Source organism: Acomys minous (assembly GCF_964271855.1).
Source record: "Acomys minous genome assembly, chromosome: 3".
NCBI classification, from domain to species: Eukaryota; Metazoa; Chordata; class Mammalia; order Rodentia; family Muridae; genus Acomys; species Acomys minous.
The window spans coordinates 23,950,168-23,963,783 of record NC_140485.1 but is presented as its reverse complement, the minus strand read 5'-3'; the positions used below and the strand labels follow the sequence as shown (position 1 = coordinate 23,963,783).

The 13,616-nt window shown below is 45.4% G+C and overlaps 1 protein-coding gene across 2 annotated transcripts in view; it reads right to left on the bottom strand.

Annotated features, from left to right (window-relative positions):
- LOC311593560 (uncharacterized protein) overlaps window positions 1–13,264 on the bottom strand; it is a 135,697-nt gene extending 122,433 nt beyond the window's left edge. Inside the window, exons 1-2 of one of the 2 annotated variants that reach the window (XM_084774927.1) lie at window positions 13,243–13,264; window positions 1,821–2,675 (exon numbers count right to left, since the gene is read on the bottom strand). The gene's annotated coding sequence lies outside the window, so the exon portion shown is untranslated. Of the gene's footprint in view, window positions 1–1,820; window positions 2,826–13,242 lie in introns of those variants that run through there. The other variant, XR_014777755.1, reaches the window with a different exon arrangement.
- Window positions 13,265–13,616: the final 352 nt, after the last annotated feature.

Below are 13,616 nucleotides of genomic sequence, written 5' to 3'. Positions count from 1 at the left end.
TTTTTTTTTTTAATAAATTGAGATCTTGAGCTCAGTAAGGCCATACTTTTTGTCTTATATTGTCCCTGATGCTTAACGCGTCTTCAAAAATAGTATACTTTCTGTACATAAGTCTACAGTTACTCTAGATCTGAAAAGGGGATAAAATATACAGATTTGCTGCTGTCTAAGTGCCTCTGAGCTCCAGTTGCCTTGTATTTTAAAAATAAGATGTTTTTATGTCTATGATTTTTAAAAATCTATAACCTCATATTTTGAGCAAAGTAATAACAACTTCTCACAATAAATTCTGTTATTAAATATCCCAGATCAAGAGATTTTGAAAAACCAAATAGTTAACTTTTATTTCTAAATCAAGTACTCTTGTTATCCAGGAACAATGTATAAGTCGCTGATTTTTACAAATATCTATAAATGACTTTGCAGCTGGCAAAATAATTGTAAAATACTGTCTCACAAATGCAATAATTTATCACCCAATAAGTGTTTACCCTAAAACATTGAAACCAGTGGGATAAAACAAAACAGCAAATCAAATAGAATTGGATCTACAGCAATTAAAATATGTATGACAATTGATAGTCAAATGTGCTTGCATATGTGACCACTCAATGCATAATAAACTACCTAGGACCCATAGGAAGGTAAAGTATCTATCTCAAGATCACAGACCCAGTAAATAAAAACTGTGGGCCCATCACCTGCCTAGTCTACTCCTGACTTTCCTCTGTAAAATCAACTTGGGCCAGCCTTCACCACATTTTCTTGTTTTAGCTCTGGAGCTAAAGTCACCTTGAAGTGTTTCAGAACATTATCCTTGAACATTAGACTGTTCTATGTATTGGAAATACTTATTCAGTAGAGCAACTACTGCTTATACTAATTTCATCGCTACTAAGTCTTCACAAATAATGTACTCTTATTCCCAAGGGGGAAAAGATGACACATTCTTTGTTGGGTACACATGAGATTGAATAAAAATGTAGATTCATATAATAGATCACACCTGTAAATAAAGCTACATTTTTATAGACATATTCAGCTATAATAATAAGTCATACATAAGGATGCATTTAGTTACAGAAATCTAAACATATGTTTATGTAAGATTGCTAACATATTTCTACATAATGGAATCTGGCAAGAGTACAAAAAGCTTCAAATCACTTGTTATTTATTCCCAGGAACCTAGTATTGTGTTTAAAGGCTTCAGAGTGCAATGGAAGGATTGCATAAAACATAAAAAACACACAGACAACCAACATAAAATAACTAATGACACAGCCAGTGTCAGGAGCAGGGAGCAGGGAGCAAGGATTAAAGCCACTGATCCCCATGAAGTAGACCCAAGTTTACATCCATTTTAGACCAACACCCAGCAGACACACAAACTGGACTGAGAGACTGGCTGGAGAGAGGGAAAGGTGAAGAGGTTTGTTAAAGAGGCTAAAACAGGTAAAGGAGAGATGCTCAAGGCCTTTGCAGCCAGAATGCCATCAAGCCAAGACGTCAAAGATAGCTTTGCTATCCAGTAAGCCGTGGAAAGCAAATGAGTGGATTTTTCTACTAGCAACAAACGATGCAACTCTTGCAGTTTGATAGTTTACAACATGGCAGCGCAAACCAGCTGAGCAGCCAATGGCTGACGGATGAGGGTGTGCTGGGCCACCCTCTCGGGGGAGTCGGGGGGGGGGGGTGAGTCCTCTGTTTTAGGTCTTCTCTCAAGGAGAATTCTCATCCATGGCAGGTTGGTAGACATCTGGGGAAAGGGTTGTTGGGATCCTATCAGTGTGCAGACCTTGATCTGAGCTCCTGTTTACCTGAACAGCGTGTCTGCCCAAGTTTCGACTGTACGCGACGCTCGGTACCCAGGGCTTTTCTGCTTCATCTTCTTCAGGATATTTTTGCATGTTCTGCTGAGATCAGAAAGCAGGGGTGGGACAACTGAGGCAGGAGGTGGGAGGAGCCTCGCAGCTTGCTTCACCTACATTCTTTCTGAGACTCTGCAAATAGGAATGGCTCTATATTTTTGTCTCTCTCCCTGTCATCCTACATCTCATTTAATCCCTGACCTGAACACCTTGATGACGTACACTCCACCCAGGTGTCCAGGGCATTTGTTTTTGCTTTTCCAGCCACAGTCTTCCAGACTACAGTTGTGCTACTTCCCCTATGATTTGTGCTTCGGACTTCACACTTCTTATTTTCCAGCTTTCCTTCTGTTTCTAGAGAGAACTAGGCGATCTCAGAAGTGCAATGACAAAGAAAAGTCAGATGTAGTTGCATAAGGAGATTTCCAAAGGCCTAGTCAAGTGCAGTGTCGCCCGGAGAGCTTTTAGCATTGTCACAGTCCCACTCACTGTAGCTCCTGAAACAGACGTATAGGCTGAACGGGGTTCAGGTCAGGCTTGAGGCAGGCACAAAGAAGCCCAGAAATGGACAGTTTCTTTCCAGCTGTGTGATAGGACTGTGGGCTGTCCTTTCCATTAGCTCCTCCAGGAAGCAGATGAACCGGCCGCTCTTCCCTGGGCTATGGAGCTTATTAAGGTTACTCACACAAATGCTCAGGGCCTGGTACGTAGTTCCTCAGCCAACAAAGGCTGACGTTGAATCTTTCACAGCCCTAGGAATCAAATGTGGGCCTGAAGGGTCTCCATTTGTCTCTGCTTATGGTCCTTTGACCAGTCGTAAAAGGGATAGAAGGAGAGAAAAATAAAGCAATAAATCATACAGGCTGGAACCTTCAAGTCTGAAGAACGCTCCTTCAGGCAACTCCCGCACCCCGCAGAGGGCCAGGCTTGCTCCTCCACCCATATCACATCCCAGAAGGCTGTGCCCACTACAGTGGGAATTAGAAAGGGCTGGTTACTAAAGCTCTCAAGCGTGATCTTAGCCCTCAGGACATGTGTCAAATGACCTCTCTGGAGGGAGGAAAGAGGCATTCCATATTCATGTGACTCTTGATCCACTCAAAGGTCACTCCCCGTGTTACAGCAGCCCCTTCGTGGGAACACTTAGCACCTGACCATGGAGGGAGCCGCTGTGGTTTAATTAGTTACCCACGTGGTGCTTGGCTGAGAGCCAAAATTCCATTGTCACTGGAGTCACTTTCAAGATCACACATTCAGGGCTAAGATTCCCCTCCATTGTATCTTCCACAAGTGACCATTTGCCATGGGAGGAAATCTTGTATCTTCTGGGGTTTTTTGCTGTCCATTCCTCTCCTGGCCCCATTATGGCTTGAAAGTCTAGGCACAGAAAAGAGCATAAGATGCTGTCCCTGGCATCAGGGTGCTGATAGTTAGGGGAGGAGTTGAAAGGTAAACAAGCGTCAGGAAACCTATGGTGCGAGGAGATGGCTCAGTGGGTAGGAGCACTTGTTAGCCAAGCAACAGGGCCTGAGTCTAAATCCTAAGCTCTCTGTAAAAAGCTGGGTATGGTTGTGGGCAAGCCTGTGACCCCAACATTGTGGGGGACAAGTTGTCAGTGGGGCTTGCTGGCTGCCAGCCTAGTCCCAGATTCATTCACAGAGCCTGCCTGAAGGGAACGAAGCAGAGAGTGATGGAGCAGGAAAACAGGCCCTCTCCTCCAGCCCCTGCACATGTGCATGGGTACACACACCCCACACATGTGTGTGCACCTCACACACAGGCCACACAGGCACACAAAGAAATCTAGCCATGTGAAGAGTATGGCAAACATTACAAAGAAAGAGAAGCAGAGAGTGAGGTTGAAATAGCAGTCTAAAGCTATTTCTCAGGTCGTGGGGAAAAAAATGATCCTTAGCTTCCAAGTGGTGATTAACAACATCTAGAGACTTTTTTGTCACAATAAGAGATGCTGCTACCGGCTTCTAGTGTGTAAGGGAAGGAGAATGCTGAGATGCTAACGGCTTCTAGCGCGCAAAGGACGGGGATGCTGTTCAACATTCTGTGATGTTGCTCTGCAAGGAAAAGTGACCAGGCCTGAAGTCTCAATATGCTGACCCAGCACTCTAATGAGGCAGTCTCAAGAAAGGCCTCTGGATTTGGGTGTGAGCTGGTATCCAAAGCTAAGCCAAGATTACCGAGGTAGAGCGGCAGGAATAAGGGGTATTTCACCAAAGGGAGCCACATGTACACAGTACCAGAGCCTCTCAGCATGACTGGGGTTGGATTTATGAGGTGGCCCAGAGGGCTGGTTGAATCCCTCCTCAGGTAACCCCTCCCCCCTTTAAATGTCTGCTGACAGTGGGTCCTGAGGACTTTGTCTTCTCAGGCCCACCTGGTATTGCTCTAACAGAAAGTTTTGCCAGTCCCAGTTCCATCTGTTTATCTAAATCCCTCCCTCAGGGTCATTTTAAGACAGTTTGCCAGGCATGACAGGATACACAGGAAGGGTCTGGTCCCATCTCAGCTTGGGATCTGCAGATGAAGAGAGAAGGTAGAACTCTCCACTAATGCTAGCTGCAGCTTGTAATCCTCATCCCTCCAAGCAAGGGTGCCACCCACAGAAGCATCACCACACCCTGTCCTGTCCACTGCGGCAGCCTAGAATAAGGCTGGTTAAGACAGGCCAGGCAGTCGGATTTGATTACAGAGGAGAAAGGGCCTGGGAAAGGGAACAAATGGAACCGAAATGGATTTCTGCTCCTAATATGGGAGAAGCTAAATTAAAATCAGCCTCAGGGCACAGGAAGACAATGGGCAGCTGATGTGGAATATGCTGAGGACTCAGCAGTCCCAGGATGGCCATGTGGGACTGTCATGTCTACACACATAGACATAGCATTTAACTATGTCACGAGGGGTCTGTCAACTATTCCCTTTCTAGTAGGTGGTGGCGTGCGTGCGTGCGTGCGTGCGTGCATGCGTGCGTGTGTGTTTAATCAGTAAAGGATCTTTTGGGCTAATTGTTCAAAAGTAGCATAAGTTAAGTAGACAACTGAACTCAACAAATAAATGGCATTATGCAAGCCTTTAAGTCTCTGTGGTGGATGACAGATAGATGCTTTTGGGTACAATAGCTAAGGAAGAAGCCATGGAGGAACCAAGTTCCAGAAAGACAAGGAAAGGAAGAGCTTTAGAGAGAAGTTGGGAAAGGCATGGAAAAGGCAGTTTATGAGCCAGGCCCCAGAGGATACAGACAAATTCTGATGGAAGAAGCAAGGAGGGCTGTGAAATATGAGAGGGTTGGTGTTGATAAAGGGGACACTTACCTGAACCAACTGTTGGGCCTGCATGGCCCTAAGCCAGGAGTGTTTTTATCAAAGAGTCACAAAGCTCCAGGGCAGGCTATGTTTTTCAGAAGTAAGGAGCAAACTCTACCTCCCAAGGGTGCTAAGGTGTTCCTGGTGGTACTACCAGTTCCCAAGTGTCCCCACCAAGTGGGTTCAAATGTCAGGCATCCTGACTCTGTTTTACATTTCTCATTGTGTGATCCTCTGTAAAATAAGAGGTTGGCATGCATTCTGCACCACAATTGGCCATACATTTACAGGAAGATCTTTGAAGGTGCATGTCCCAATCCCTGATACACTTTAATTAAAAGCCCCAGCTATGCACCAGGCCATATATGCATTCCCAACAGTCTCTGATACCTATCAAAGAGTCACAGATCCTAGCCTTGTTAGAAATGTGGCCGTTCAAGCCACCTCCAGAGGAACAAAATGGAGCTGAAGGGACCCATTTGGATCTCAATCACCACTTGATCACAAGGTCACCCATGCTTTATGCTAGTGCCTTTCTTCCCTGCTCTGGACAAGTTTGGGCAATCCTCTAAATTCCCTGTGCCTCAGTTTCCCCATCTGATCAACAGAAACTGTTTGTCAGATACATTATGACTAGGTAATGTTTGAACCAAGTGTCCTGAGAAGGAAAGCAAAGCATCCTGTTTGTGTTTCTTTATAAGATTATGTTGGCTCAAACTCTTTATAGACAAACTGCTTTAGAAAGAGATAAAACATCCAGGGGTTAAGCATACTGTAGTCCACAGTAGACACCAGACACCAACAGTTGTTATCCAAGGCACTAAGCCTGTCCTCTGTCAAGACACTCATCTGTCTCTTTTGTCAGAGGGTGATAAGTGCAGTTACTATTTAATCAAGGAAGGCTCCCAAAGAGTAACAATCAGTTTGCAAATTACACTGGGCACAAAGCTGAAGAATGCTATGGCAGTCGATGCAGATGCACTAGAAAGGAAAGGAGAGTTCTGCACCCAGCCTGCCCCGCCCCGCACTTGCTCTGCAGATGTGCAGTCTCCAGAGTTCATCCTAGTTGTCATCCCTGGGAATTCGGATGAATCAGGCTATTTCTTAGGTCAGGGGCCAAACCCACTAGGCACGGCACTGTCCCTTTATCAGCGGGAGAAATGATCAATCTAAAAAATAATATATAATTCATGATGGAATCGAGGAAAGCATTAAATCAGGAGCCGACACGAGTTCAATTTATGGCATTGCTTTGCTAAGTATATTCCCCACTGTGCCATCCAACAGCCCATCTTGATCTAAAAAAAACACCTGCTTTGGAGAAAAGGTCTCTCCTCTTTGCTGGAGCAGAAAGCAAATAGCTTCAATCAGCAGCCATATCTGTTGATGGAAAAAACCTCATGGCCCGGAGCCAGCAACACATAAAAGTAAATAAAGATTGAAGTACTGGCCTGAAAGAAAGTGCAACACAGTCTGGGCCACATTAAACTATTTATGTCCTTAGATTTTTGGCATCTATTATTTGCCTTATGTTAATAAGAATGCTGAACTGACCTTGGCAGGGACACAAAACTTCCAACACCCTGAAAAGAAACCTGCTCTCTCCTCCCTCCACCCACGCAGAAAGACGAAAGAGAGAAGGTGAGTGAGAAAGCCACATGGGTCAAAACTCTCGGCCTGGCTCAGCTGGGATGCGTGACTAGGAACAGAAGGACTGCATTTTGAGTCCTGCTTCTGCCAATAATTAGCTGGTGACATTGGGAAGTGGCTTCACCTCGCCAGGCTGCCACGTTTCCTTGTGAGCACCATGAAAGGACCACAGAGCGTCAGCAAAGCCCAACCTGGCACAGGGTCTGGATTTTACATGAAGTATTTGAACATAAAGAATGCTGGGCCTCATCCCAAGACTTAATGAGATTCCGGAGGGGGATTCTGGCTTGGTGCCCTGTAGCTGCCCTCCCACTCTGCCTAGGTCCCACTCAGGGACACAGAGAGGGCACAAACCTGTCCATGTCTCTATCTGAGGAGACTTTTGCCTCCACCCATAGCACTGTCACTCTGTCTTATTCAACCTCTTGTGACATCCTATGTCCTGTTCAATTTAGTCTCTCCTAGCTCCTCCCTTCTTCACACACTCTCAAAGCTCCATGCTCCTGGCATTAGCATACTTTTCTATGCTCTGAAGAAGAGATCTTGTGTGAAATCTTCATCTTGTAAACTGGGTTTCCTGCCTCTTCAAAAATTCTTAATCTTTCTTTCAAAGCCTACTTTTATTTAACTCCCTAGTATCTTTGTTTGTTTGTTTGTTTGTTTGTTTGTTTGACACAGGCTGTATCACTGAACCTAGAAGTCACCAATGTGGTTACACTGATCCCAGGGCTCCCCTATCCTTACCTCTCTGGTGCTGGCATTTCAAGCACACCCTGCTGTTCTTAGCTTTTGACATGAGTATCAGGGAGTCAAACCCAGCTCCCAGCTCCCAGCTCCCAGCTCCCAGCTCCCAGCTCCCAGCTCCCAGCTCCCAGCTCCCAGTTTCCAGCTCCCAGCTCCCAGCTCCCAGCTCCCAGCTCCCAGCTCCCAGCTCCCAGCTCCCAGCTCCCAGCTCCCAGCTCCCAGCTCCCAGCTTCCAGCTCCAGGCCCGTTTTGAATGCCATCTCTACCTGTTTCCTACTGAACCATTTCTCCATATAATTTGTGTGATGTTTTCTCTCTGTCAGTCTCTGTCTCTGTGTATCTCTCTTCCTTCTTCCTCCCTATGTCTCTCTGTCTCCTTCTGTCTCTCTCTCTGTCTCTCTCTCTGTCTCTCTCTCTGTCTCTCTCTCTCTCTCTCTCTCTCTCTCCCTCCCTCCCTCCCCTCCTCCCCTCCCTTGCTCTTATGGACACTCTCTCTAGAGTCTCAGGATGATCCTGACACATTTAACTTTTATCCTTCTGCGAATAGACATTTTAAAACATAAGTTTTATTTTTATTTTATACAACTTGTTTATTATTAATTTATTTCAAAACAGGGGCTCATGAATCCCAGTCTGGCCTTCAGTTCTCTGTGAAGCTGAAGATGCCCTTGAACTCCTGATCCTTCTACCTCTGCTGCCTGGATGCTGGGAAGGCAGCCATCCACCACCATGCCTGTCCTATTCTTGATATTTAAGAAAACACAGATGTCTTACATAGCCATATAGTACATGCAGGAAAATTTCACTCAAAAGCCCTCAAAGAAACATCAAGGGAGATCAAGACAAGAGAATCTAAGTCACGTAGTCATTGTCCCCAGCTGCGGCATCCCAGACCGGACCTCCCAGCCACCTCAGTCCATCTCCATGCCAAGCAAGCACTTTAGAAGTATAGCCAAATTAAAGCATTTCTTCCCCTCCCTCCTCATCTTCAGCAAACAGTGCATACTCAATAAACTGTATATATTCGTTTAGCAAATAGGCAAATGGGCGAACCAATGATCAAGAGCAAAGCTGAAGGAACAAAATCTCTTCCTCTTATAAAATCCCCCCAAAGCCATGCTTTTCTTTATTTCTCTAATACCTTTCACTCCACAGAAGTAATGTGCTGTCATTAGAGGGCACTTAAGGCTTTAATGGACTGGGATGGCACAGGTTTTGCATCCAAAAAAATTAAAGCTGCCCACAGCGGGCTCCAAGCCCTCAGAGTTCCTGAAAGCACCTCCAATGCAGGTGACAATGTTCAGCCAGGATTAAACTTAACCAATTGCCTCAGGTGACAATGGCCACTAAACTGAAAAGAAAAAAAAATCATCTAAAGGTTTTAGGCAACCTCAGGCAATGTGAACTTACTGGGTCACTGATGAAAGTTAACTAGCAGAAAAGGGAGAGTGGGGAGCGGGGAGGAGTTGCCTGTGGGAGTGAAGTCCGCATTCCAAGGCCGTGGGGCTAGAAGCTCAGTGCTGACAAGCAGAGAGCAGCATCTTTTCCTCAACTGTGCCTACCCACTGACACTCTCACACACAGACCGGAAAAGCAAAGAGAACTGGCCAAGGAGTTAAACAGCCCAGTGTTAGTTTGTGTCTACAGCAAAAACTACTTACGGTTGAAACCAGTTTAGCAAACTAGGTTTAATGAGACAGCATAGTTGCAAGGACAGAACAGTGACACAAAAACCTCCTTGCCACTCCCTGCCACTGTCTTGCGACTCTGCCTTCCAGAACCCTAAGCTCTGCCTTCGCTTCACTTCCCCCTGACCCCTGTAAGACTCCTTGCTGAACTCCTTTGCTCCTCTCTCTCTCTCTGCAACTTTATAAGCAAATCTCCAAGGCTGCTCATAAATGCCTCCCAGGACCGGACACACACCTTTAAAAGCCAGTATCCTACCTCAAAGCCAGGGCTATCTATCTTCCCTCTCAGAGACTCAGACAGTAGCTTACCCAGAATCCCTGTAGGCCAGGGATCAGGCCCACCTCCAATTTTACTTCAACCAGTATTAAGATGTAAATCCCAAGCTGAGGATGCCCTTCAGAGGTGGAGAACACTTGCCCAGCATGCAAAAACTCTAGGTCCCATACCTTCCCCGCAGCACTGCAAAACCAAAATGAATTGTGGGGGCTTTTCATAGAGCGTGCTGCTGTCTAGACAGACAGCCTTCCTGGCCACTCCTTCTGGTCCTAGCTGCTGTCCCTCACAGCATTTGTTAGAGGTGATCTCTCCATTACAGCAATAATTTTCACCCATGTATTTACACTACACTGTGAACTCTGTGAACACAAAGGAGTCTTTTTGGGGGGGGGGGGTCACTGATTACCTTAAAGAGTTCCTGAAACACACTGGACCACTGGACCAACCATATGTTGGATGAACAAGTCCACAAATGAGTGAGTGGATGAACATGCCAGAAGCACTCATGAGACCACAACTATAACAGCTTTTACTACAGCCTCACTAGAGAATGAATGTATTGTTTCCTGATAGAGGAGTAACGGTCAAGGACAAGTTTGTGGGCACTGGAGCCTGGTGACTATGCAGACTAGATCTTGGTCTCTTGCATGGTACATTGACAGAGTCACCCAGGAATAAGCCTGGATCGCAAGTCCTGCTTCTGATCAATGCACTCCGGCTCATATGTACCTCTCAGCTTTTATCATTAATTGTGGCTATACCATCCAGATCCCAGCTCTCTTGGAGCCTGTCTTCTGGGCAGCCAGACTTGCCTTTTGGTGAGTACAGATGCTGGCACCAGTGAGACTACTTCTTTAATGGAATTGAGGACATAATCTTTCTACGAGGTAAATTTCCCAAGATACATATACATACATAAGCTTGAGTATAGACAACAGAGAGATAGCCCAAAGATGAGGTTAACAAGTGTGTGGTCATTCTTGTGTGGTTTCGTGCCTTGCATAGCTTCGGTGGCTCCACATATCCTGATGTCAACCAAGTTATTCACCTGAAAGACTTAAGAAGATGACAGAATGATATTCAGTTGTCAGGAGCGAGTTGACCACTATTTGTCAAGCCATGAACATGGTATCTCTTTGGATGAGCAAGGCAATGTCTAAGTTTTATGAGTTTCTGAGACGTGCTCCAGTTATTTATGCTAAGTATTACCTTCATTTTGGGGGGGCCAGTAACACAAAATACCATAAACTAGATGGGTTACATACAATAAGGATTTATTCCCCCCCCCCCATCTGTGAAACTACAGTATCAAGTCTACAAAATTCATGATGTGCCTCCCCGCTCACAGTGCCTCTAAGGATAATGTCTCCGGGATGATAATTTTCCACTTGGTGCCACCTACAATCATACTCACCGGCTAACTTGAAGTATTTATAGTCCTTATTATCCCCCACCTCACATGCAGGATATTAAGAGGAGCAAAGGTTAAATGTCTCACACAAGGTCATCAAACTAATTGTGGGAAAGCAAGGATTCAAGCCCAGGTCTTCAGATCTTAGAACTAGGGCCTCCTCTATGATCTCTCCTTGCCCTCCCCCCCAAAAAAACTGTTCTTACCTCGTTCATATTATCAACTAAGGTTTCAGGTGCATGGTCTTATAATCAATGACCTAAAAATTTAGAATTAAATAAACTATCTCTGTGTCTCACAGACAGTAGCAAAATAAAACTGTCAACTATGTCTCTCCATTGGGAAAAAAAAATTTGGCAGTTGTCACTGGCCCCCCAAAAAAGGGAGAAAGCATGTTGGCAGTGCACCATGAGCACTGAAAGATGTCAGCCTCCCTCAGGTGAAATTTTTAAAAATGTTGACTGCGTAAGAACAGATTTTCTCCGGACAGCCGCACATCGCATCAAATGCTAACCCCGTCTCCCTTCATGTGCTGGGCCAGGTGCACCTATGAGGTGCCAGTCAAATCAAGTGTGCAACTGGCTTCTGTAACTCGTGCTAGATGAGCCACTTCTGGTCCTAAGGGAGAAGCTGAGGTAGGGGTGAGGTAGTGGGGTGGGGTGGGGGCAGGGTAAGGACCTACTGGGAGCTGTATCTCTAAACAGACCTGAGCATGCTGCTTGCCTTAAAGGAGTTATCCCTTTAAAGAAAACAGATGTCTCTGTTTGGGATGGGGGAACTTGTAACCTGCCACAGTTAGGCTCAAAAGATGATGTGCTCTTGTCATCCTGAAGAAAATCGACTGCCAGATGGAATAAGGAACACTGCCACTGAAATCTTGAGGAGTGATCTGAAATGAAATGCTCTACACTAACTCAGTCCTCGAGCAAGATTCCGCAGTTGACACCTTTCTTATCATAAAAATGATGGAAAGTGCACAAAGCAGGTATTCCAAGCCAAGGACTGCAAGAGACTGGCTTTAGCAGAAGTGCAGCGTGGACCTTTAGCTCTGCCATGGATGCTACACTTCTCACCTCTTCACAGTCCCTGTCTACAGAGCAACCGTGAGATAGAAAAGATGGAAAGGTTGTGACTACTTAATCCGCAAAGAAATTGGTAGGGACCGGACACCTGTTACCGAATGCAGACCTTGTGCAGAAAAGCCATCCGGGGGCTTACTCTGAGGGACAGAGGATGGACTTCAGGACGGAAAAAATACAAGGCTCACAGGTACCTCATTTAAACAAGGGCATTGATCCAGCCCTGCACAGTGGAAAGGTACCCTGCTGCATATTTTGTCCTCCTTGACTCCCACGCAATAGCATTGTGATTGGTTCCCATGTTTTCCACCTTTTTTTTTTTTTTTGGATAAAAAACATATCTGAGATGCTGAAAGTTTAAGCTCACTCAAGGCCATATGAATAGACAAGATTTGACTTCAGCCCTTCTTACTTGAGATTCTGTTTGTTTCCAGTAAGAATACAAACTCAGTAGATGACCACAGTTGCACAGTGGTGGCACTAGCCTTTAGCGTCTCATCATCCACTTGGAACCACCACATCCAGTTGTCCTTGCAAACCCACACAACACAAAGCACATGGCACACAACGACCTCTATCCTCTAGGTCAACTGACATCTTTGGAACCCAGTTCCCCTCTCGGGGTAAGGGTTGAATTGATGAAAAGGCGGACTAGACCTCCTCCTGGGACTGCTTGTGAAAAATTGGTGTGTCTGCCAAGTAGAAACCATAGGGTAGGGAGAGATGCATGCCAGGGTTTTCAGACCATAAAGATGTGCGTGTCTTAATCAAAGCCCTCCCTTTATGGACCATACCCCAACTAATCTAACTGCTGACCTGGTCTAAGTGAACTGGTGAACTGAGTGAACTGTGAACTAGGAAATGATAAACACGTGTATTATCTTTAGAGGCCCTGAGTCAATTCTGACCAGCTTCTGGACTGGTGAGTGGCCACAAAGTCTAATTGTTTGCATGAGATTGTGTGTACAGTTTACAAAATGCTTCCCTGTGCACATGCTCACTGGATTCCTAGAAGGATAGCATTATTGGATGCTGTTATTAATAAATTTTACACTTGAGATGATGGAGATGCAAGATATGACATGATTTCTCATATTTATAACCTAGAAAATTCCCTGAGTTTCTTCTGCTGCTGAAGCTGGTCGGAGCTTGAACCAAATCTCTAGGCTGACTGACTCACCCTCTTGCACCATTCTTTTCCTTACCTTTGCAAACTGCTTTTCCTCAATAACGTCTTAACCTCATCAGTCCTCAGTCCTACTTCTATGCCTTCCATACATCTTCACCTTCGTAGGATGCTTTTTTAACTCCTTCTCACCAACTGCATCCTTAATTCAAGAGATGATGCAAGATGAGTTGTTTGAGTGCCCATTATCCCCACGGGTGTGAGAAACAAATGAAGAGAGAAACAGTGAGTGGAAGGGGACAAGCCCTGTGTCACCAGCTGGGGTCATTGCCTGGAGCCTAGCCAAATATTTTCCTGCAACACATTCTTCCTCATTCATACATTCTAGTCCTTGTCCCCAAAGCCCAAGGACTTTCCGGGCAAGGTGAGGTACACTGGAGGAAGTAGGTGGGG